The sequence below is a fragment of the Bidens hawaiensis genome, unplaced genomic scaffold, assembly GCF_021521415.1.
Source record: "Bidens hawaiensis isolate Kalapana, Puna unplaced genomic scaffold, B.hawaiensis_p1.1 tig00049041_1, whole genome shotgun sequence".
NCBI lineage: Eukaryota > Viridiplantae > Streptophyta > Magnoliopsida > Asterales > Asteraceae > Bidens > Bidens hawaiensis.
In genome coordinates this window covers 21,546-44,469 of record NW_027498773.1, presented here as the reverse complement: position 1 = coordinate 44,469, position 22,924 = coordinate 21,546, and the positions used below count along the sequence as shown (strand labels likewise).

At 33.3% G+C, this 22,924-nt stretch overlaps 1 long non-coding RNA gene across 1 annotated transcript; it reads left to right on the top strand.

Moving 5' to 3' along the window:
• Positions 1-19,891: 19,891 nt before the first annotated feature.
• LOC143597785 (uncharacterized) lies at positions 19,892-21,549 on the top strand. Its single transcript, XR_013146992.1, has 4 exons — positions 19,892-20,063; positions 20,569-20,707; positions 20,842-20,981; positions 21,398-21,549. It is a non-coding gene; the product is annotated as an uncharacterized LOC143597785 (long non-coding RNA).
• The last annotated feature ends 1,375 nt before the right edge of the window (positions 21,550-22,924 follow it).

The window sequence follows — 22,924 nt, the reverse complement described above, 5'->3', positions numbered from 1 at the left end:
TCTTCGAAGTGTTTTGTCAATCTCGGGATCAATAACTAGCGGTGATGACCTGTTAGATCTTCTAGTATGCATACACCTGTGTAACATCCTAAAATTTTTATATTGATAAATAAAAGAAAGTTATGTTTAGTAATTTCACGTTTTAGTTATTTAATGTCGAGTAAGGAACGGGTCTTGGGCTTAGTTATTTTATGAACTCGGCCTGTCTCGACCCGTAGGAAGCCAACCCGAGCCTAACCAAACCCGTAGTATATAAACGAAAGTTCTTGACACTTCCACCATTTTCACCATCTTCCTTCACTTACACCCACCCAAACACTCTCATTTCTAGAGAGAGAAGCTAGAGAGAGAAAGTTCTCAAATCACAATCCGAGTCCACAATCTTGTTCCTAATCGTTTTTGGTAAGTCCCTCTCGAAAATCATCCGTTTTCATAACCATTTTCGACCTCAAATCGAGCAAAAACTCCCATTTTCGTAACTTGAGTCTTCGGGTCAAAAACCGCCTTGTTTTGGTGTCAAAATGCAAGCTTTTGTGTTTAAAAGTACTAGGAATCGATAGCCCTTTCAATCCCGAGCATTTCCATGTCAAAAACTTCGATTTTGGGTCAAAAATCTGGAAAATCTGGAAAACCCGTGGGTTTCTCCGTCGCCCAGCTTGAAGGAGTCGAATCAGACTCATTCGATCGAACCAGTCGATCGAATCAGTCCATTCGATCGAATGCGTAGATCGAACAAGTCCAGTCGACCGAATAGGGAAGCAACCGAATGGTCTCCAACTCATTCGATCGAATGAGTTTTGTATTCGATCGAATGAGTGTTGTATTAGATCGAACGTGTGTTGTATTCGATCGAACGTGTTGTATTCGATCGAACGTGTTCCTATTCGATCGAACGTGTTCCTATTCGATCGAACGTGTTCCTATTCGATCGAATCAAGCCAGAACCAAGTTGTTTCCAAGATTCGCCTGAAGTGAAGTTCGTTTATGAAATAAATTAAAAACCTAATGGAAAATGTGTTAAGGCGGTTATCGAAAATGAGTAGTAGTAATAGTAGTAGTAGTAATTGATATGTGTAAATATTATACAGTTAGCCGAGCCCAGTTAAAGAAAGGAATTACAATCAACGGCGAGCGTAACAGGATCCAGGTGAGTTTCTAGCCCCATTCCTTGTTATGTTTTCGGGGCTGTGTGCATACTTGATGTGTTGTTAATACATTTATCCTAAGTGATAAATGTATGCCATATGTGATATATGTGATATGTATGAATGATTGCTTGATGGTTCGTGAACGATCTTCGGATATTGCACGTACTGTCAGGTTGTAACGTTATAAAGCCATATGTGATATATGTGATATGTATGAATGATTGCTTGATGGTTCGTGAATGATCTTCGGATATTGCACGTACTGTCAGGTTGTAACGTTATAAATATGGCAAGTATGATATGTATGTTTATGTGTATGAACGTAATAAAGTTAATAAAAGAAGGAAATGACGATTGTATGGTTGTATGGTTACGAAAAGGGTACCAAGCCCTAATAATACTCGATGTATGTTGCATGTTGTATGGTAACGAAGAGGGAACTGAACCCTACTAATATTCGAAAGCAAGGGACCAGACCCTTATAATATCTGTGATGTAAGGGACCAGACCCTTAGAATATCTGTGATGTTAGGGACCAGACCCTTATAATATCTGTGATGTTAGGGACCAGACCCTTACAATATCTGTGAGGATAGGGACCAGACCCTTCATAATATCTGTGATGTTAGGGACCAGACCCTTATAATATCTGTGATGTTAGGGACCAGACCCTTATAATATCTGTGAGGTTATAGGGCGAAAGGCTCTTTAAAACGTATGATTATGAATGAAAAGAAAGTATGTAAGTAAGAAAGAAAGTATGTAAGTAAGAATGAAGGTATGAGTACTTATGTGTGTATGAAAGAAAGTTATGAGGTTGAGTACGTATGTATGTAATAAGGTATTGTATGGTATTGTATGATTAACTAGAACTCACTCAGCGTAGCTGACTTTTAGTATGCACGCAGGTGAGTAGACTGAGACAGCTGGCTTGAGTGGAGGACACATGGCAGAAGACTAAAGCCTGGCATCTGAAGATCCGATATGTTTTATAAGTTACGTTTTGATTTTGAAAGACAAGAGGAATGTTTAAAGACATGATTATGAATTGATATGTAATGTTTTATGAAAGTTTTATATTCCGCGTAAATTTTTAATTAACTCTGATATTTAGAACTGTGTTTATGAGTAAATCCAACACGAAAGTAGGGTTACCGGTAACGGGGCCTTACAACCTGTAGGAACCTGCACACTAACACAACCAGCGTAAACCCGAAAATAATAAAAAACTACTAAAACTAACACACGTTGCGCACTACTCCCCGGCAACGGCGCCAAAATTTGGCGTGAGGTCGAAGACTCACTTAAAGATAAACCGGTTACAACTAGTTAGATAGCGGTAAGCGGGTGTCGAACACAGAGAGTTTGTGGAAAATGCGTTTCTAAGTAGCCTTGTAATTAATCTATATTAAACTAAGCGCATAAAATAAATTCAATGATTTGGTTGGTTGATGTGATTAACGAAAATAACTAAAACAATTGAACGAGTTTTAATCAATAAGAGAAACAATGCTCTCTCCCGATTTCAGGTTTTCAATATTGATAATGTTAATGTTTACTTTTGTGAAGAACTACATACACATAATTCATGAAAGTGGGTTTGAAAGTGATCAAAGAGGACGAAGTACTTGGATTATAAAAAATGCAAGGTTATCACTCAATAATCAATATAGTATAGCTAACCCTAATTCTCTTCTACTAAATCTCGATTGCCCATGGCACTAAGAACGGATAGTCATGAACACGAATTTACACCACATTAACAATTACAAACAAATACACAATCACCATAGCACAATAATCATATGATCAAAATACTATCTCACCAATAACATAAACAATTAACAAATATTCGATTAGAAAACCTTACAATTCGGGAGAGAACATAAAGAGTACTAGCCACTCATAATTCGGTTCATCATAGCTTAAATCAATGTATGTAGATGAATCTCCAATCCAATTCGATGATTACAATTGCCCAAATAAAGTACTTGCACTCCCAAAATCGTCCAAGAGGTGTTTAGAATGAAGGATAACTCAAAAGACAACCCAAAAACGAATAATAAACTAAAAGAATTTGGCAGTTACGACCCGCACCGTGACCCACGGTTCACACCGTGGGTCACGGTTGAATTGTCTTCAGTTGGACCGTGGCCCACGGTCTCCACCGTGGGTCACGGTGGTGTTCAAGGTGGGACAGAGTGCCACGGTACGGTGGCCTCTGTCCATTTGATCTTCTTTAGACCGTGGCCCATGGTCTGAACCGTGGGTCACGGTGGACACCGACCATGCACCCTCGCTTTCACTTATTTTTGACTTCTTTCGCATCTTCGGTTCCTTGGGTTTCTTCGTTATACGCATTAATAGCTCCGGAACCTCCTTTGTACCCACAATTCATCAATAATACCGTAATCATATAATTCCACCAAATAAACCAATAAAAAACATGATAATTACGGCTTTAAATCAATTAAGGGTTGTCCCATGGACCACCCCTCAGTTAGTATGTTTTGGATTATTTGCATATTATACTTGGATAGCTCGGGATTCGTTTAGGTAAAACTTTAATTACCGGAGTTTTGTAATTTAAACGATACGTTTAGGAATCGACTTAATTATAAGTTGAATTATCGAAAAGTTATTGTATAGATAATAAACAAACACTACAAATACATCGAGACATCAAAACGTGTCGGTTGGCGAACATAATAGAAATACATAAGATGAAACTTGAAATATATATTTATATTTATACATATATTTATAAATAAAAACCAAAAATTTAAAATGGGTTGGGTTTTCGGGTTTGAAAAGTAACGAATGTTACAGGACTTACAAATTCTTGAAATTTCGTCCCGAAATTAAAATGAAAATAAAATTTAAAAGTGAACAACTAATATACGGAGTTGTAAGAAGTTTTTTTTAAATAAAATTTATATATTAAAATAAAATAACGCGATCTTTAAATGACCCGAAAGAACGCCACAAATAGGAAATATGACAAGGACACTTATACATATGATGTACCAGCGGCGTATCCACCATGCTCTTATCATATTGTATTTGTCCCGTTCTCCAAAAATCATTCCAAGTTCCGATTTTTTTCACACAACTGGACTTATTATATTTTCCATGCGAGAACTTTGATAATTACGTGTCGACCCATAATTACCTCTATCGTCGGATGGTCCATATAACTTGATCTATTGTGTGGTTTTAAGACATAGACTTTAGATAATTAAATAAAATTCTCATATAGAACGTTGAAATAAAAAATATAATGAGTTAAAAGGGTAAAAAAAACATTACAAAACATATTGTTAGACCATTCAGGCCAATAACAAGATGCAAAACTCTAAGTCAAGTAAATGAAATCATCGTTGTCTGAACCAAGTAAACGATGTTTGAAAACAAAATAAACGAGGTAATGAAATTTAAAGAATGAAAACATTTGAATTATGAACATCGTAATATGTAATTGAAATAATGGGGTTGAGAATAACGTGGTAGGTAAACGTCGCATTTAACCAACGAAATACGAACAAGTAAATTTTTAACGCATTGGGTTTGAGAATAGCTTAGATAAACGAACCTTTAACAAATGAAATTCTCCAATAAAACATCGACGTGACCAATGGCAACGTTGAGATGAATAAATAATTATATCTTACCAACATGTAAATTGATATAAATGGAAATGAAATGAATAAACGAAATTTTAATATTATAATATTGAAATCGATTAAGTTTGTGAAAAGAAAATTTTCCAAGAGTAACCTTGTGCTTCTCAAGTATATAATTTGAATATCGAAATCAAAATAAAGTATTTGCCTTAGATTGATGAAATCAAGAACAATAAAATGGTTAAAATAAAACATTGAGTGGAAGAGAAGTACAAGAATAAACAAAACAATTTGTGTAAAAATATAACATCATATAAACTCGGCATGTACATGGGACACAGTCCCGGTTCTAAGTAAACGAATTCGTTTGGAGAGAACCGGTCACCGATAGTAAAAATGTAGAAATAAAATGAAAATACGGTTTCTATTAGGTAACTATGTACACATAAATGTTCATTGTCCCAATTTCCACTTAACGGTTACGTTGATGGGAAATTGGTCATATATCACAGAATTGGAAATAACAAACGTAAACCGATTTAATAAAGCGAATAAGAATAATGTACGAATTTACGTTTCGTAAAAATACAAATGAATATGGATCGAAGATCAATGAAGAATCAAAATAAACTTCGTAAAAGACGTGGATGTAAAATCACTTCGTGTATGTCCGAAAAAATAAAATACGTGAAGGAGAAGTTAAAGAAACGAAAATATTGCTTGTGACGCTTATCTTCTCGAATGTGGGTTTATTTGGGGCAGGAGAGTTTGACGTGGAAGGTGGTGCAATGATTTCTTAGCCGAAACTCATTGGCGTTAATGAAGGGGAATGAAAAGAGAACTTTAATCTTAAGTAAAACTGTTGTAAATCGTGATGTTTTTAATTCTAATCATGAAATAAAATTTATTTAAACAAAAAGTTTTTTTTAGCTATCGCAAAGACTTGCAAATTTTATGAAACTTTCACATAAAAACAAATGTTTTCTTTTGGCCCGCGACCTAGGTATAAAGGAAAGAAATGATTGTCAGGGTATCCGACTTGTTGAATGAAAAATAACCTTACAGAGCTTAAGATTTGTTTGAAACAAAAAGGTTTACTTTAAATGTGGTTTGAAATAATAATTACATTATTATTAGTGGGGACGATAATACTAGTAATAATAATATTACTAATCATAATAATAATGATAATATTATTGAATGAAATATTTTCAAAATGGCTCAAAACTTGTTTGAAGCAAATATTTTACTTTGAATATTATTATATTAATAGTAGTGATGTTGATACTAGTAATAATATCAATAATAATAAAAATATTAACAATAATAATAATACTGATAATAACAGTAATGATAATAATAATGATGACGTTGATGGTACTAATAACAATAATAGTTGTAATAATAGTAATGATGATAATATTAATAAAATAATAATAGTAATAATAATTGAGATAACAAATTCTTTCTAAAGAAAATCCATTTGACTGAAAATTAAAGAATATCTGAGGATTTGGGATTAGGCGCGAGGTGCTAGTAAAAGAAATAAAATGTAGGAAAGCATGCAAAAGAAATATAGACGAGTTTGATGAGTTTTGTAAAAATCTAAGTATTGAAACCGGAAAATTGTATAAGGTCGACAAAGGATGCGGGGTTAGGGTATTGCATGGCGGAAACAAGTTAGGCCTTCCAAAGTATAGCGGGTGTGCTAGGGTCACCACAATGATAGTAGGCTTGAAGCATGAAGTCAAACATGTGATTGAGACAAATGGTTAGGTACAGGTCTTGCAGATGGGTGAGTGGCGTTGAGTTTGGGTGGGTTTTGGCAATAAGTGGTAACTAAATCTACTACGAATTGAAGCATACCAATGTTTTGGGGAAGTAAAGTGGTGGAATTTACACATACTGTACAAATGGTGTGTTTCAGCGTGAGGTCTTTCGGTTGGGTTTAGTTTGCGTCTCCAAGAATGGTGCTGGGTTTGAATTTGAATAACTATAGCGATGAAGGTAGGTGCGGTCAAACGTGGAGTGATCGGGATTGCGGAGGCCATTTGCTTGATTACTTGGATTGTCATTTGGTGAGTTGAGTGTGACAACAAGGAAAAACGAGGAGACATGATAGGAAACGTGAATAATTCGCGTGACTTGGGACGTAAGTATGAAAACAGCTAATAGATACATCAATATAAACAAGTAAAGAAAAGAAATAATATGAAACAAATTTGATATCAAAGTTGGAATTACCATGAAACGTCATGAGTTCCCACCTTTTAATAAACGAAACCTCATAAATTATTGAATAATCATATGGAAAAAGTATTAAACTTAACAATAAATAGTGATCGAATTGAAAATCGAGTGTTCATGAACATGATTTTTTTCGATTTTTTTTTTCAATTCTAAAATATAATAGTAAACGAATATAGTAATAGGGTAATCGAATTGAAATTTGACCATTCATGTAACACCATAACTTTTTGAACTTTCAATTCTAAAAATAATAATAAAATAATAAAGTAATCGTTTGAAATTCGGTTATTACTTTTCGAACTTTTAAAATTTAAGCTGTAAATGAACGTATAAATAAAGAAAACGTGTCACAATTTTTTTTTAAACTTAACTATTCTCGTATAAAAATGCGCAATTAAATCGAACCGAAGCTGGGTATTTGTGTATAGACTTCCAGTTAAAACACATTGTAAAACATACAGGAGTGCAACCATATTCTTTTCACAAAGAGAACATGGTCACGTTTGAAAATTTAAAGTTGCGATTCATATGGCGTTGAAAGTGGTATGCTTTGGCTTAATAGAGTTCATGCTCTTTCCTAACTCTCCAGGTAAGCAACCGGGTCCTGGGTCTGATTGAGATTTATACGCATTGCTTATCCTTAGGTTTCAATAACCTTGGTGTCAAGAGTTTCAGAAAACAGGCACGTCCCCCTTACAGTTACTACATACCCGTCATAAAGAACCATCTTTAAGAAGAATAAATATCGGAACACCACAATGAAAATCAATAACTGAAAATGTTGGAAAAATCTTTGCTTTTTAGGAATAAGCCTTGGACTTGTGTGTGCTTGTGTACGTAATTGAAGTAATTGAATCATCAGTATAATAGTAACAACTAAGTGCTTTGAACAATCACATAAGGCCCACATAATTTCTAAGTATGCAACCTAAGCAATTAAGCAAATAAACTATAACTAACTAGAACACTATGTCTAATGTCCTATCTTATAGTCATGGCTCTGATACCAATTTGTAACACCCCGGCTAAAGCGGAAACGCTTGAGTGTGACGTACAGATTGCTCAAAACACATATGACACTATTAAGTGACAATAATACCATTAATTGATTTAACAACAATTACAAAAGTTTGAAAGTAAGAGAAATACCAAGGAAAATACAAGAACAATTAACAACTTATCCATTTATTAATATAACCTAAGTTTCTGGTGTCTTCTCCGTTTCATCCTCTAATAATTGTACCTGTAACATATATATAAAATAAAGTAAACTTAATGAATAGTTGGTGAGTTCACACAAGTTTTTATATACGTACATAAAAAATCATACAATTCCATGAACAAGTGTAAATGAGCAAGTAAGGTCCTTTTCAACTGGGATTGTGCACCTGCGTACTCTATTAAGCGCGAGTAAGGTCCTTTCCAGTTGGGATTGTGCACCAACGTATTCGGATAATGAGGCCCTTTTACACTCATAACAACAAATGTATTGAGCGAAAGGGGGGGGGGGTATGATCATACTATATTGAAGTAATCCATGTGCAAGTAATTTTAAGCAAGTAACAAGTAAATCACAAGTCCATGTAACGAATTGTAATTTGTAAATAACAAATAAACGAAATTGTAATTTGGATAGGATAAATATGCTATCCCCAAAAGTAGTAAAAGAGTAAAAAGGGGGTGTGAGAAACTCACCTTAAAGTTGAAGACAAACTTGAAATAAAACCAATAGCGCGTAAATGAAACCAAAGCAATGAACTTCACGAACTAGAATTAAAAGTACAAAATAAAATATTAACTAACAAATTATAAAAGTAAGAAAATCGAGTTGTCGGAATTAGAAGTGTATATTTTATCATTTTATGGAGTTTTGATAATATAATATTATTGTTAAGCTTTAACGAATTATTAATTTAATATTAGTTTAAATTACGAAATTAATATCAGGTTTAAATATTATAGCGTTTACGGAGTTTGGATGTTAACGATATATTTTATTTTGACAACCGAATATGTTAATGAGGTTTAAGGTTTAACAAATGAAAATATATATACAAACATATATCTATATGTATAAGTTTAACTAGTTTTAGACGAACTTGACGGAAACAAAAGTCACGTTTTTAGGTGAAATATGATAATTATAATTTAAAACTAATTTTTATTTAACATAAAGAAACTTTATTTGATTTATTAAAATTCATAAAAAAATATATATATTTTTATTGTAGTTTATAAAAGATTTATAACAAAACAAAAAAGGAAAATACAAAAATATGCCTTGACCCGGATTCGAACCCGAGTTCTCATGGACACAACTCTACAACTTAACCACGGGACCAACTCAGTTTTATGATTTTTGTATGCAAATTAATATGTATATACTATAACAGAAACCCATCTTCTTCCTCAACCAAACCCTAGAAATTCAAATCTGTTAATTGGTTCTATGTTTGCTTAAACATTGTTAGAGGTTTTGTTAATCGGCTAAAAACTATAACAATTGATATAACAATTACCTTGTAGTGTAACGAATTGACGGATAACCATGGTTGGCCGGAGTCGGAATAAAACGAACCAGTTATAGGTTACAAAGAGTATATTAGATGGAGATGAAGGTGTGAGCGAGTATAGATGAACGAGTAGGTTCTATTTATAGTGTCAAATGGGTCGTTTGATGTTAATTACTAGTTATTTGAGCTTTATTATAATCCGACGGTTCCGGTGATTAATGGGTGTTAAACGAGTTGTTAATGGTGAAATTAATCGCTTATTATTACTTATAATTAGTGGAGAAATCATTTGGGATGGATTAACGGGTTAAACAAAGGTTAAAACGGCTTTTTGGGTCTCGCCGGAGCTTAGCCGCTGTCGCCGGATTCCGTTGTGCCAGAAAAACGTGGCTGGAGGGGGGAAGATGGCTAGGTTATTATTTAATATTAATTTAAATTCAGAAGTTACACATTCAGCCCCTAGACATTCATATTTCTTTTAAATCATAATTAAACAATAGTTACCCTTTGAACCTTGAACTTTAGAATATATTTATCAATAGGATTACAAGTTAGTATGTTTTGGATTATTTGCATATTATACTTGGATAGCTCGGGATTCGTTTAGGTAAAACTTTAATTACCGGAGTTTTGTAATTTAAACGATACGTATATGAATCGACTGAATTATTAGTTGAATTATCGAAAAGTTATTGTATAAATAATAAACAAACACTACAAATACATCGAGACATCAAAACGTGTCGGTTGGCGAACATAATAGAAATACATAAGATGAAACTTGAAATATATATTTATATTAATACATATATTTATAAATAAAACCGAAAATTTAAAATTGGTCAGGTTTTCGGGTTTGAAAAGTAACAAATGTTACAACCTCTATCGTCGGATAGTCCATATAACTTGCTTTATTTTGTGATTTTAAGATATAGACCTTAGATAAATGAAAAAAATTCTCATATATAACGTTGAAAATAAAAAATAATGAAAAAGGATAAAACATTACAAAACACATTGATAGACCATTCATGCCAAGGATAACGCGAAAACACTAAGTCAAGTAAATAAAATCATCGTGTCTAAACCAAGTAAACGATGTTTAAAAAATGAACTAAACGAGGTAATGAAGTTAAAGAATGAAACAATTAGAATTATGAACATCATAACATGTAATGGAAATAATGAGGTCGAGAATAACGTGGTAAGTAATCGTAGCATTTAACCAACGAAATATGAACATGTAAATTGATTACGCATTGGGTTTGAGAATAGCTTAGATAAACGAAACGTTCAAGTATCAAAATATCATGATTTTTAACAAATGGAAATCTCCGAATGAATTGCAGCGCAATTAACGGAAACATTGAGATGAAATAAGTGAACATTGCAACATATAAATTCATAATTTGAAATAAAATGGATAAAAGAAATTCTATTATAACAATATTAAAATCCATTAAGTTTGTTAAAGAAAAGTTCCAATAGCAACCTTGAGTTTATCAAAGTAAGTAGTTGAAACCTCGAAATTAAAATAAATCGTTGGTATCAGATCAAAAAATAACGAATTGATTCAAATAAAAACTTTGAGTGGAAAGAAAACAAAAATTACCAAAGCAATTCGTGTAAAATAAACATAACATAAACTCAGCCTTTACATGGGACACAGTCCCGGTACTAAGTAAACGAATTCGTTTGGAGGGAACCGGTCACCGATAGTAAAATGTGGAAATAAAATGAAAATACAGTTTCTATTAGGTAACTATGTACACCTACATGTTCATGGTTCCAATTTCCATTTAACGGTTACGTTGATGGGAAATTGGTTATAGACCCCAAGATTGAAATAACAAACGTAAATCGATTCAATAATGCGACTAAGAATGATGTACAAATTTGCGTTTTATAAAATACAAATGAGCATGAATCAAAAATCAATGAACAATCGAATTAATATGTACTTTGTAATCAATCTTCTAAAAAAGTGGATATATGATATTACTTTGAGTAAGTTCGACTAAAGTGAAGAGGCGATACGTGAAGAAGAAGTTAAAGAAAAGAATAATAATAAAAAAAATAAAATTGCAGCTTGCGACGTTTGTCTTCTCAAGTGTCGGTTTAATTGGGGTATGAAAGTTGACGTGAGAGATGGTGTCATGATTTCTTAGCCGAAACTCATTGGCGTAACGAAGGGGAAAGAAATGAAAGAATACAACATATATTTTAATTTTACAAAAACCGGTTGTAAATCGTGGTGTTATTATATCTCATGGTGAAATGAGATTTATTCCATTTTTTATTCGGGCAAAAAGTTTTTTTTAGCTATCGCTAAGACTTGCAAGTTTTATGAAACTTTCACATAAAAAGAAATGTTTTCTTTTGGCCCGCGACCTAGGTAGAAAGGAAAGAAATGATTGTCAAGGTATCCGACTTGTTGAATGAAAAAAAATAGCCTTAAAGGGCTTAAGATTTGTTTGAAACAAAAAGTTTACTTTTAAATATGGTTTGAAATAATAATTACATTATTATTAGTGGTGACGATAATACTAGTAATAATAATATTACTAATCACAATACTAATAAAAATATTATTGAATGAATAGTTTTCAAAAAGGCTCAAAACTTGTTTGAAGCAGATATTTTACTTTAAATATTATTATATTACTAGTAGTGACGATGATACTAGTATTAATAATATTACTAATAACAATAATAATAAAAATATTAACAATAATAATATTTTTTTTTAATAATAACCATATTGATAATTACCGTAATAATAATAATGATGATGACGGTGATGTTACTAATAACAATAGTAGTAGTCATATTAATAATGATGGTAATATTAATAATAATAATAATAATAATAGAGATAATAATTCTTTTTAAAGAAATCCTTTTGACTGAAAGTTAAAAATAAATGAGAATTTGGGATTAAGCGCGAGGTGTTAGTAAAACAAATAAAATGTAGGAAAGTATGCAAAAGAAAATATAGACGAGTTCGATGAGTTTTGTAAAGATCTAAGTATTGAAACTGTGAAATCATGTAGGGTTGACAAAGGATGCAGGGTTAGGATATTGCATGGCAGAAACAAGTTAGGCCTTTATAAGTTTAACGGGTGTGTTAGGGTCACCACAATGATAGTAGGCTTGAAGCATAAGGTCAAACATGTGATTGAGACAAATGGTTAGGCACATGTCTTGCGGTTGGGTGAGTGGCGTTAAGGTTGGGTAGGTTTTAGAATAAGTGATAATTGAATCTACCACAGATTGAGGTATATCAACGTTTCAGGGAAGTAAAGTGGTGAGATTTACACATAATGTACAAAGGGTATGTTTCAGCTCAAGGCTTTTCGGTTGGGTTTAGTTTGCGTTTCCAAGAATGGTGTTGGGTTTAAATTTGAATTTACTATTGCGATGAAGGTGGGCGTGGTCAAACATGGGGTGATCGGGATCGCAGAGGCCATTTGCTTGATGACTTGGATTGTCATTTTGAGAGTTGAGCGTAACAGCTAGGAAAACGAGGAGGCATGATACGAAACATGAAGAATTTGCGTGACTTGGGACGTAAGTATGAAAACGACTAATAGATACATCAATAAAAATAAGTTAAGTAAAGAAATCGCATGAAACAAATTTGAAATCGAACTTGGAATTCCCATGAAACGTCGTGAGTTTTCACCTTTCAATAAACGAAAACCTCATAAATTATTGAATAATCATAGGGGAAAAAGTATTAAACTTAACAATAAATAGTGAAATCGAATTCAAAATCAGTGTTCATGTACCACCATGACTCTTTAGATTTTCACTTCTAAAATATAAGGGTAACTGAATATGGAAATAAGGTAATCGAATTGAAATTCGACCATTCATGTATCACCATGACTTTTTGAATTTTCAATTCTAAAACGTAGTAGTAAATGAATAAAATAATATAGCAATCAAATCGAAATTCAACCATTTATGTATCACAATAACTTTTTGAATTTTCAATTCTAAAACGTAGTAGTAAATAAATAAAATATAGTAATCAAATCTAAATTCAACCATTTATGTATCACCATAACTTTTTGAATTTCCAATTCTAAAACATAATAGTAAAATAACAAAGGAATCGTTTAAAACTCGGTTATTACTTCGCAAACTTTTAAAAGTTTAAGTTGTAAATGAACATATAAATAAAGAAACGTGTCACAAAATATTTTTAAAACTTAACTATTCTCGTATAAAAATGCGTAATTAAATCGAACCGAAAGCTGAGTATTTGTGTATCACCACGACTTGACAGACTTTCAGTTAAAAAACATTGTAAAATATTGAGAGTCGAACGTCAAACGTCGCATAACCATCAAAAAATGAAAACCAAAAATCTGTTTATTGAAAATCCTCAAAAATCTTTACGTTAGGCATAAGCCTTGGAGCTGTGTGTGCTTGTGTAATTGAAGTAATTGAATCATCAGTATAGTAGTATTTGCGTACATGAGGCATAAACAAATCAATAATAACCAAATAATGTGCATTGAACAATCAAATTAGGCTCACATAATTTCTAATCATGCAACCTAAACAATTAAGAAAATAAACTATAACCAGCTAGAACACTACGTCTAATGTCCTATCTTATAGTCACAGCTCTAATACCAATCCGTAACACCCCGTCTAAAGCGGAATACGCCCGAGTGTGATGTACAGATTGCTCAAAACACATGTGACACTATTAAGTGACAATATTATCATTAATTAATTTAAACATCAAGTACACAAGTTTGTAACAAGAAATACAAGAGAAATACAAGAACAATTAACAACTTGTCCATTTATTAATATAACCTACGTTCTAGTGTCTTCTCCGTTTCATCATTTAATAATTGTATCTGTAACATATATATAAAATAAAGTCAACTAAATAAATAGTTGGTGAGTTCACACAAGTTTTGATATACGTACATAAAAATTATACAATTTCATGAACGATTGTAAATGAGCAAGTAAAGTCCTTTTCAATTGGGATTGTGCACCAACGTACTCGGATAATAGCGCAAGTAAGTGTCTTTTCCGTTGGTAACAACCAACGTATTCAGATCAGGGGTCCCTATTCCACTCGTAACATCGAGGTCCTGAGTGCATAGGGGGGCGTATGATCATACTTAATGCGGAAACCAAGGGCACGTAATCTTTGAGAAAGTAAACACACAAGTCTATGTAACGAATTGTAGTTTGTAAATAATGAATAAATGAAATTGTAATTTGGATAGGATACATATGCTACCCCCAAAAGAAAAAGCATAAAAAAAAGGGGTGTGGGAAACTCACATTGTAGTTGAAGACAAACTTGAAATAAAACCGAAAGTGTATTAATGAAACCGAAGTAATTGAACGTCACGAACTAGAATTAAAAGCACAAATTTAATATTAACTAACGACTTATAAAAAAGTAGATAAATCGGGTTGTCGGGATTGTTATATATATATTTTTTATTTTATGAAATTTGATATTATATTATTATAATATTGTTTTAACGAACTATTAAATCTAATATTTTTAAATTATAAGGTTAATACTAAGTTTGAATATTAGGTTAAATCAGAAATACATATATATATATATATATATATATATATATATATATATATATATATATATATATATATATAGTTTTTAGAATTTAAATTATATGTGTATGTAAATTTGGTATTTCAACAATAATAATAACACTAACACGGAATATTATAATGAATTCGGAAGATGAACACACTGCAAAACGAGATCGTATTTCCCGTGAAAAATATTTAATGGTAATTTGTAATATATGATTATATATAAGTTTATGTGAATATTATAAAGTTGGTTTGAAATTATATATATATATATATATATATATATATATATATATTCAAGTAAATAACATGAAAAGCATACGGAATGATAAGCCCTTTTTTTATTATTATATAGCAACTAAAAAGAAAGTTTACAGGTGAACCGGTCTATTATTGGTTAAAATACCAATTTAATAATTGTAAACAATTATTGCAGAAAGCCCCGAATTGGCACATAAACTTTAGTATTGGGTTTTGTTTAAGACATGAAAACGTGTAAGAATTAACAAACAATTACCCAACGGAGAATCGAGTTGAAAGGTGGATTAAGCTTGTTCTTCAAAGTCGGCCTCTTAAGTCTTGAAGTTTGAGGATTAGACCAATACAAAACCCAAAGTATTGGTGACGAAAATAGTTTCGTATTGGTGACGAAAACAGTAAAATAATTAGATCTAAGAAATTATGGTGTGTTGAAAATAGTTTCGTATGACAAATAAGGAGGTAGTACTTATATATGGGTGTATGGCAAATCCATGATTTCAAAATTAAATAGCGAATTTATTGTTTCAATCATGAATGAGCTATGTCGGTTTCATTTGACTAATTTACAATGGAATTAATTCCGTTTCTTTCTTTCTCAATGTAACAACCATTCAATTATTATATATTAAAGTCATAATGTACAAAATAATTAATTAACATAAATAATATTTGATGATCCTCCACTAAAGGAAAACGAAATAACATGTTAAAAACATACGAATCAGTTATTCGGGAATAATTTGGTGAAGAGACTGTGTGGTAAAAAAATTCACATATTTTAATAAACTAGGAAAACGTTAAAATCGTATTAATTGGTTAATAATAATTATTCCAATACTTTATATAATAATTCGTATTCTTCAAATTTTAAAATGGGTCAGGTTTTCGGGTTTGAAAATTAATGAATGTTACACAAAGACCAAACATCACTGCTGCCGAACAAAATCTAATCTCGACATTTTCATCTTGGTTGGTTTCTGTAGGTGATGGAGAAATCGTTACCACAAACATTAGCGAACCACAAGACGTTAAAATCATACGTATTCCCGATCAATATCTAATACCCTATACAGACGATGCATTAAGAGAGCTCATACAGTTAACATACGACAACGATACATTACAAAAACCCGATGCAACGACTCTTTCAAGGAAGGCGAGGCTATCGTCTGCCCAACAAACAACATGGTCCACGAAATTAACTCCATGGTTATCGATATGGCTGCTGTGTAACATCCTAAAATATTCTAATATTAAATAAAGAAAGTCGCGTTTAGTTACCCTGTGTTAATAGTTAACTTATGCCTAATAAAGAAAGGACCATGGACTTGGATTAATTAAGATGGATTAAGGGTAATGGGCCTTAAGTCCATGGGCTTTAAGGGATAAAAAAATCCCCTTAAACCATCCTAAAACCCTAACTATCATTTTCATCCTTCATAAATCTCTACACACTCCAAAACACACACACCACACACCACCATATACACGACCGAGAGAGACGAGAGGGGCTTGAGGCCAAACGAACTTTAGTTGGTATTTGATCTTTATTACACGAGATCTAGGGTGCATAAACAAGTTAAACGAGATCCAAACGAGCACTAAAGGTATGTTCTTGACCCTTTAAAGTTTACGTTTTATTAGCGTTTAGCATTGAAACTTAGAACGAGAGTAGATCGGGTATAAACGAAACATAAAGTTGTAAACTTGATGATAAATACGAATGTAATGAACCCGAAAATGGAAACGACTCGATTAATGAACCCTTAACACTAGTATTGAACGTTTTTGAACTTAAAGGTCCAAACTTTACGTGTTTTTGGGTCAAACCATATCCAAAAACAACCATAGGAATGATCGCGGGTTAGTCAAATACCATACCCATGGATTTCTCGGTAAAACGATGATGATTTTGGGGATTAAGGACGAACAGCGGTGGCTGCTGCACAACTTCGCCGACAAGCGAACTTCGCCTGCAAGCAAGTTTGCTTGCAAGCAAGTTCGCCTAACTGATCAACTTCGCTGATTGACTAAGTTCGCTGCAGCAAGTTTGCCGTAGACAAGTTCGCTGTAAGCAAGTTCGCCTACTATGAACTTCGCCTAATACAAGTTTGCTGATGATAAGTTCGCATGACGTTAAGTTCGCTTACAGTAAGTTCGCTTAATGTTAAGTTCGCTTATTGTTAAGTTCGCTTAATGATAAGTTTTCGCTGGAGTTAGAAAATTAGAAAATAAATTAAAAACCTAATGAAAAATGTGTTAAGACAGTTAATGATAAGCTCGACCCCAGCCAGGGGCTCTGCCCCTTGGACCCTGCTAGGGGCTGCCGCCCCTAGACCCTGCTGCTAGGGGCGCTGCCCGCGGACCCCCGTTCGTTGTGGGTTATATAAAGATATAAATACAACATGATTAGTAGTAGTAGTAGTTAATTGATACATGTAAATATTATACAGTTAGCCGTGCACAGCTCAAGAAGGGAATAACGATTAACGGAGAGCCTTCAAGTTAGTTTCTAGCCCCATTTATGTGTTATGTTTTCGGGGCTGTGTGCATACTCAATATGTTTGTTAATACGCTTATCCTAAGAGATAAGTGTATGCCTTATGTGAATAATGTGAAATATATGAATGATTGCTTGATGGTACGTGAACGATCGTCGGATATTGCACGTACTGTCAGGTTGTAACGCTATATATAAGGTAAGTATGATATGTATGCTTATGTGTATGAACGTAATAAAGTTAATAAAAGAAGGAAAGGATGGTTGTATGGTTACGAAAAGGGTACCGAGCCCTAATAATACTCGAGGTATGATGTATGGTTGTATGGTAACGAAGAGGGAATCGAACCCTACTAATATTCGAGAACTAGGGAACCGAACCCTACTAATATTCGAGGAAAGAGGGTACCGAGCCCTAATAATACTCGAGGAAGGAGGGTACCGAGCCCTAATAATACCCGAGGAAGGAGGGTACCGAGCCCTAATAATACTCGAGGAATGTAGGGCGTAATGCTCTTTATAACGTAAGATACGAAAGCAAGTTAGTACAAAAGAAAGTATGAAAGTATGAATGAAAGAATATAAGTTTGTGTGTATTGTATAATGTATGATTAACTAGAACTCACTCAGCGTAGCTGACTTTTAGTATGCACGCAGGTGAGTAGGATGAGGCAGCTTGCTTGAGGGGACACGTGGCGTTGAATAAGAGACTGGCATCGGAAGGCTCAGGGCGTATTATGTTTTAATTACTTAGTTTTCGAAAGACAAGTTGGTTGTTTAAGACAAGTTTTGAATTTTTATGAAATGTTTTATTAAAGTTTTTATATTCCGCGAATGTTTTTAATTAACTCTGATATTTAGAATTGCGTTTATGAGTAAATCCAACATGAAAGTAGGGCTACCAGTAACGGGGCCTTACATGCTGGGACAACTTGAACCTACATAAGCATAGACTCTGTTGTTCCTCATCCAGGTGCAACACTGATATAGAAGTATTGTATCCCATCGAGTACATTAACCTTCTAAACTTCAACGATCTACCAACACACGTTCTTGAGTTGAAAGTCAATTCTCCTATTATACTACTAAGAAACCTCAACCCTAATGACAGGCTTTGTAATGGCACATGACTTTATAGTGACTCAACTGTTACCTACAATCGTGGAAGCCCAGGTAATGACAGGAAAGTTTATAGGTCATAAGGTATATATTCCAAAATATCGTCAATGTATAAGGACAAAGAACTACCATTTGAATTCAAGAGGAAACAATTCCCGCTACGACTATGTTATGCAATGGCGATAAATAAAAGCCAAGGTGAAAATCTAGACAAGATAGGAATCTACCTACCACAACCAGTATTCAGTCATGGCCAATTATACGTCGCACTATCAAGAGCAACAACACCAAACTCCCTAAAAATTGTTATTGTACCACATGGTGACGACGATCCAACTTTAACAAAAAATATTGTATACTCAGATATTCTAAAGGAAATTGACATTACAGCAAACTAGACTAGCAGATAACTTAACATACACTAATTATACACACAAATATACGTTTACTTCATATATAAATGGTCAACATTGTATACTCATAGATACACACAATATACACTTTGCTTTTATTGCTTATACTAACGACTTACATCACAACATGACAGACAATCCAATTTCATTGAACACAATTCGTGTCCGTGACATCAAGCCACGATCAAAACCTCAAATGATACAAATACGGGTTATAAACAAATGGATACCGAAATACCAAAAAGAAATCTGCTATCTGTTTTTCGACCGTCATGTAAGCGGTCAACATTAATCTCATTAAATTTTATCTATTCTTTATTGTCTGTAAGTTTGACAACGTGTTTATCCAACTAAAACGTTTTTACAGGGTGATGCTATTGAAGTCCTAGCAGATCTTAATCAACAACATTTTGATGACATACTCAAGGTTCAAAGTTGCTACACGGTCACAAATTATGTCACAATATATGCAAGGAACGTAAACAAGGTGGTGGACCACAATGCATCGTTGTGCATCAGACTCAAGGCTAGCTTCATACCTCTCACTGATGTAGACATACCGAGCTACTACTTCAGTTTCGCAACCCATGAGAAGCTAAAGACATATCGAGAGCACCCAAGGCCACTAGCAGGTAAACAAATTTATATAAAGAACTAAAACCTGCGCTGCCTTAGGTATGTGTAGCTTCTTTTAGTTGCGTTTCCATCAGCGTTTTACCAAAAAATTAAATGAACCAACATTAGTAATCATGTAATCGTGTTCATAGAGCTGTTGTAAGAATTCTATTAGTATAGGTTCTGTTCTGTATGGTAGTTTTTGTTGAAATTATTTTAAATATTATTATTTAAGAATCAAAGCTACATTTTATTCCTATTAAATACAAGATGAAGAGAGGGGGGGGGGGGGGGTGCAGGCGGGGTAGAAAATCTGAAATTACATTTCCGTTGTTGCAACAATTATATTTAATCAAAGGCACCAGATTATTTTAACTAATTTAAATTAATGTATAACACATTTTTTAAAGGTGAAATACATAGGCTTAACGGGTTTTTGGAAGAGCATATTTACGTTAACCACACATGTAATTATTTCATCGTTTAATATTTTTTTACAAATTGTCTAAAAACATTCTGCAGATTACATAGAACGACTCGAGAAAAAGTTCTCCAGAACACAAGCAAGGGTGAAAAGCTTATGAAATTTGTCATACAAGATGAATGGTAAGAGATAACATATTTGAATCACAAACCAAAAAGAAAATCTATGTCAATACAGGTAAATCGTTTACCTGCCATACGTTATTGCAATAGGAAAAAGGAGGTTGAGATAACTTTCTGGAAAGATTTTGTTTGTTGCCCGCTTACCTGCCACTTCATTGTAAAACGTTTGGATGTTTCTATGAAATACAGGTACACTGACATACGTTATTGCAATAGGAAAAAGGAGGTTGAGATAACTTTCTGGAAAGATATGGAACATCTTGCAACTGATGACATTCGCGAAGGTGACATAATTGCTATAACATCAACAACTTCATCGAAATATAGAGGTATAGTGTCAACCTTTAAAGATAACTGAAATCCTAATAAAAACCATACATAATCCTTATGGGTTCCGCAGTACCGAGTAGAAGAGTAAGGGTACCGGTAAGGTACTTAACGAGTAACGGGTACCCATACCAGACAAAGTAGACGAGTACGGGTACTGGTACGGTATTTAACGAGATTTTGAAGTTGTATATACATACATAAATGATACTGTGTCATTGAATTTAACAAAAATACAAACATAACCAAAACTAAAAATTATGTTTGTAAATTTAGTAAATAGAACATTTTAGTTGTAAATTGTCGCCTTCAGTTTAAAGTAATGAGTTGGGCCAGTAATTAAATAAATATTAAAAAATGGGTAAAACGTGTGAATTAAGGAAAAAGGTATAATAATCTAATTAACATCCATCTACAGTGGAACAACTGGAAACTACAAGGGCCACGACACTGCACGTCAACCCTACATTCTCTGAATTAAAAGAAAAGGTTGCAATACTGAAAGCTCTTCCACCTCTTCAAACTAATGTAACAATACACCAAATACTCAACAGCAATCCAGGAAATAAGGTAACCACACCATCTTGCTCTCTCATTTTAAGAATGAATTTATATTCACATAATTATCCTGTCCTATAACCATTAAATTCCACTAAAATAGTTCTTATCATTTGACATATATAACAACTAATTTAATAACATTCAATTACCCAGTACTCAAACTACAAATGCATTTCTCGCATAAAGGCTTTGAGGCTGACCGAACATGGTATATTGTCAAGTGCTCAAGATGTGCAAGAAAACTAGAAGAGGAGGAAGAAAACTATGCTTGCGTAGACCATGAAAACATCGATCCAAAGTTCAGGTAATAACAAACAAAACACAACAACCGAGTTTACTATATCCCACTAACAACTTCATAACCAACTTTGTCATAGATATTGTGTCAACGCCTACATCATAGACGATGTAACAACAACAAAAGCCGTATTCTTCAATGAAGCCATGACAGACATGCTCCTAATCTCCTGCAAGAAATTTGTCATCGAAGGTGCAAACAAAGATACACGCGTCATACCGCATGCACTCGCAGCACACGTTGGTCAACTCAAGCAATTTGACCTAACAATGAAAGAAGATAGCGGAATCATTGTCAACAAAGCTACAAATATATAAGACAACCAGCCGCTCAATACACATCGACCAACTCAAAGACCCCTCAAAATCACACCAGCAACACCCGAACCCAAAAAACATGACTTGAAAAGAAATGAAACTTATACCCCTACCCTAGGTGATCCTCTTATATTTCCTCCTTTTTAATTCATACACATTACATGTACTAACTAAAATGTTATGTGGCAATGACAAGTGTAGGTAACAAAAAACCGGAACTGAAAAAAAGCGTTGGAACTGAAACAGGGGAGAAACTCTTTTCGCTACCACCACCTTCTAATTAGGAAATGACTACACTGACTTTTGTTGCCTTTAATATGGTAGAAATATAATGTTGCTATGATTATGTAAACAAACTAGGGAAAACTTTTGTCAACTACTAATATTATAACCCTGTTATATGGCATGAATTTGCGGCTTTTGCAATATAACCTTACATTAGCAAACAAAAACTACAAATTATGTTCGACCAAAACTACTTGGCGAATTATAAAATCACCTCTACGAACTAGTTACATATATTAATTTTGAAGTTAAACAGGTTGTTGTGCTTGGACACTTGGTACCGGTTTTGTCTAAGCACACTTGCTATCCAATCCTGCTCGCTCTACATTTTATGGTAAATGATTTGGTATCATCACTTCCTGGTTGTCTAAGCAAGTGTTACAGATCATATAATGCTGATACTAATCTCCCCCCCACCCGCTTTATATCAGGTATCATCACTTCCTGGTTCATGATCGCATAAGTTAATTTTAATATTTATACA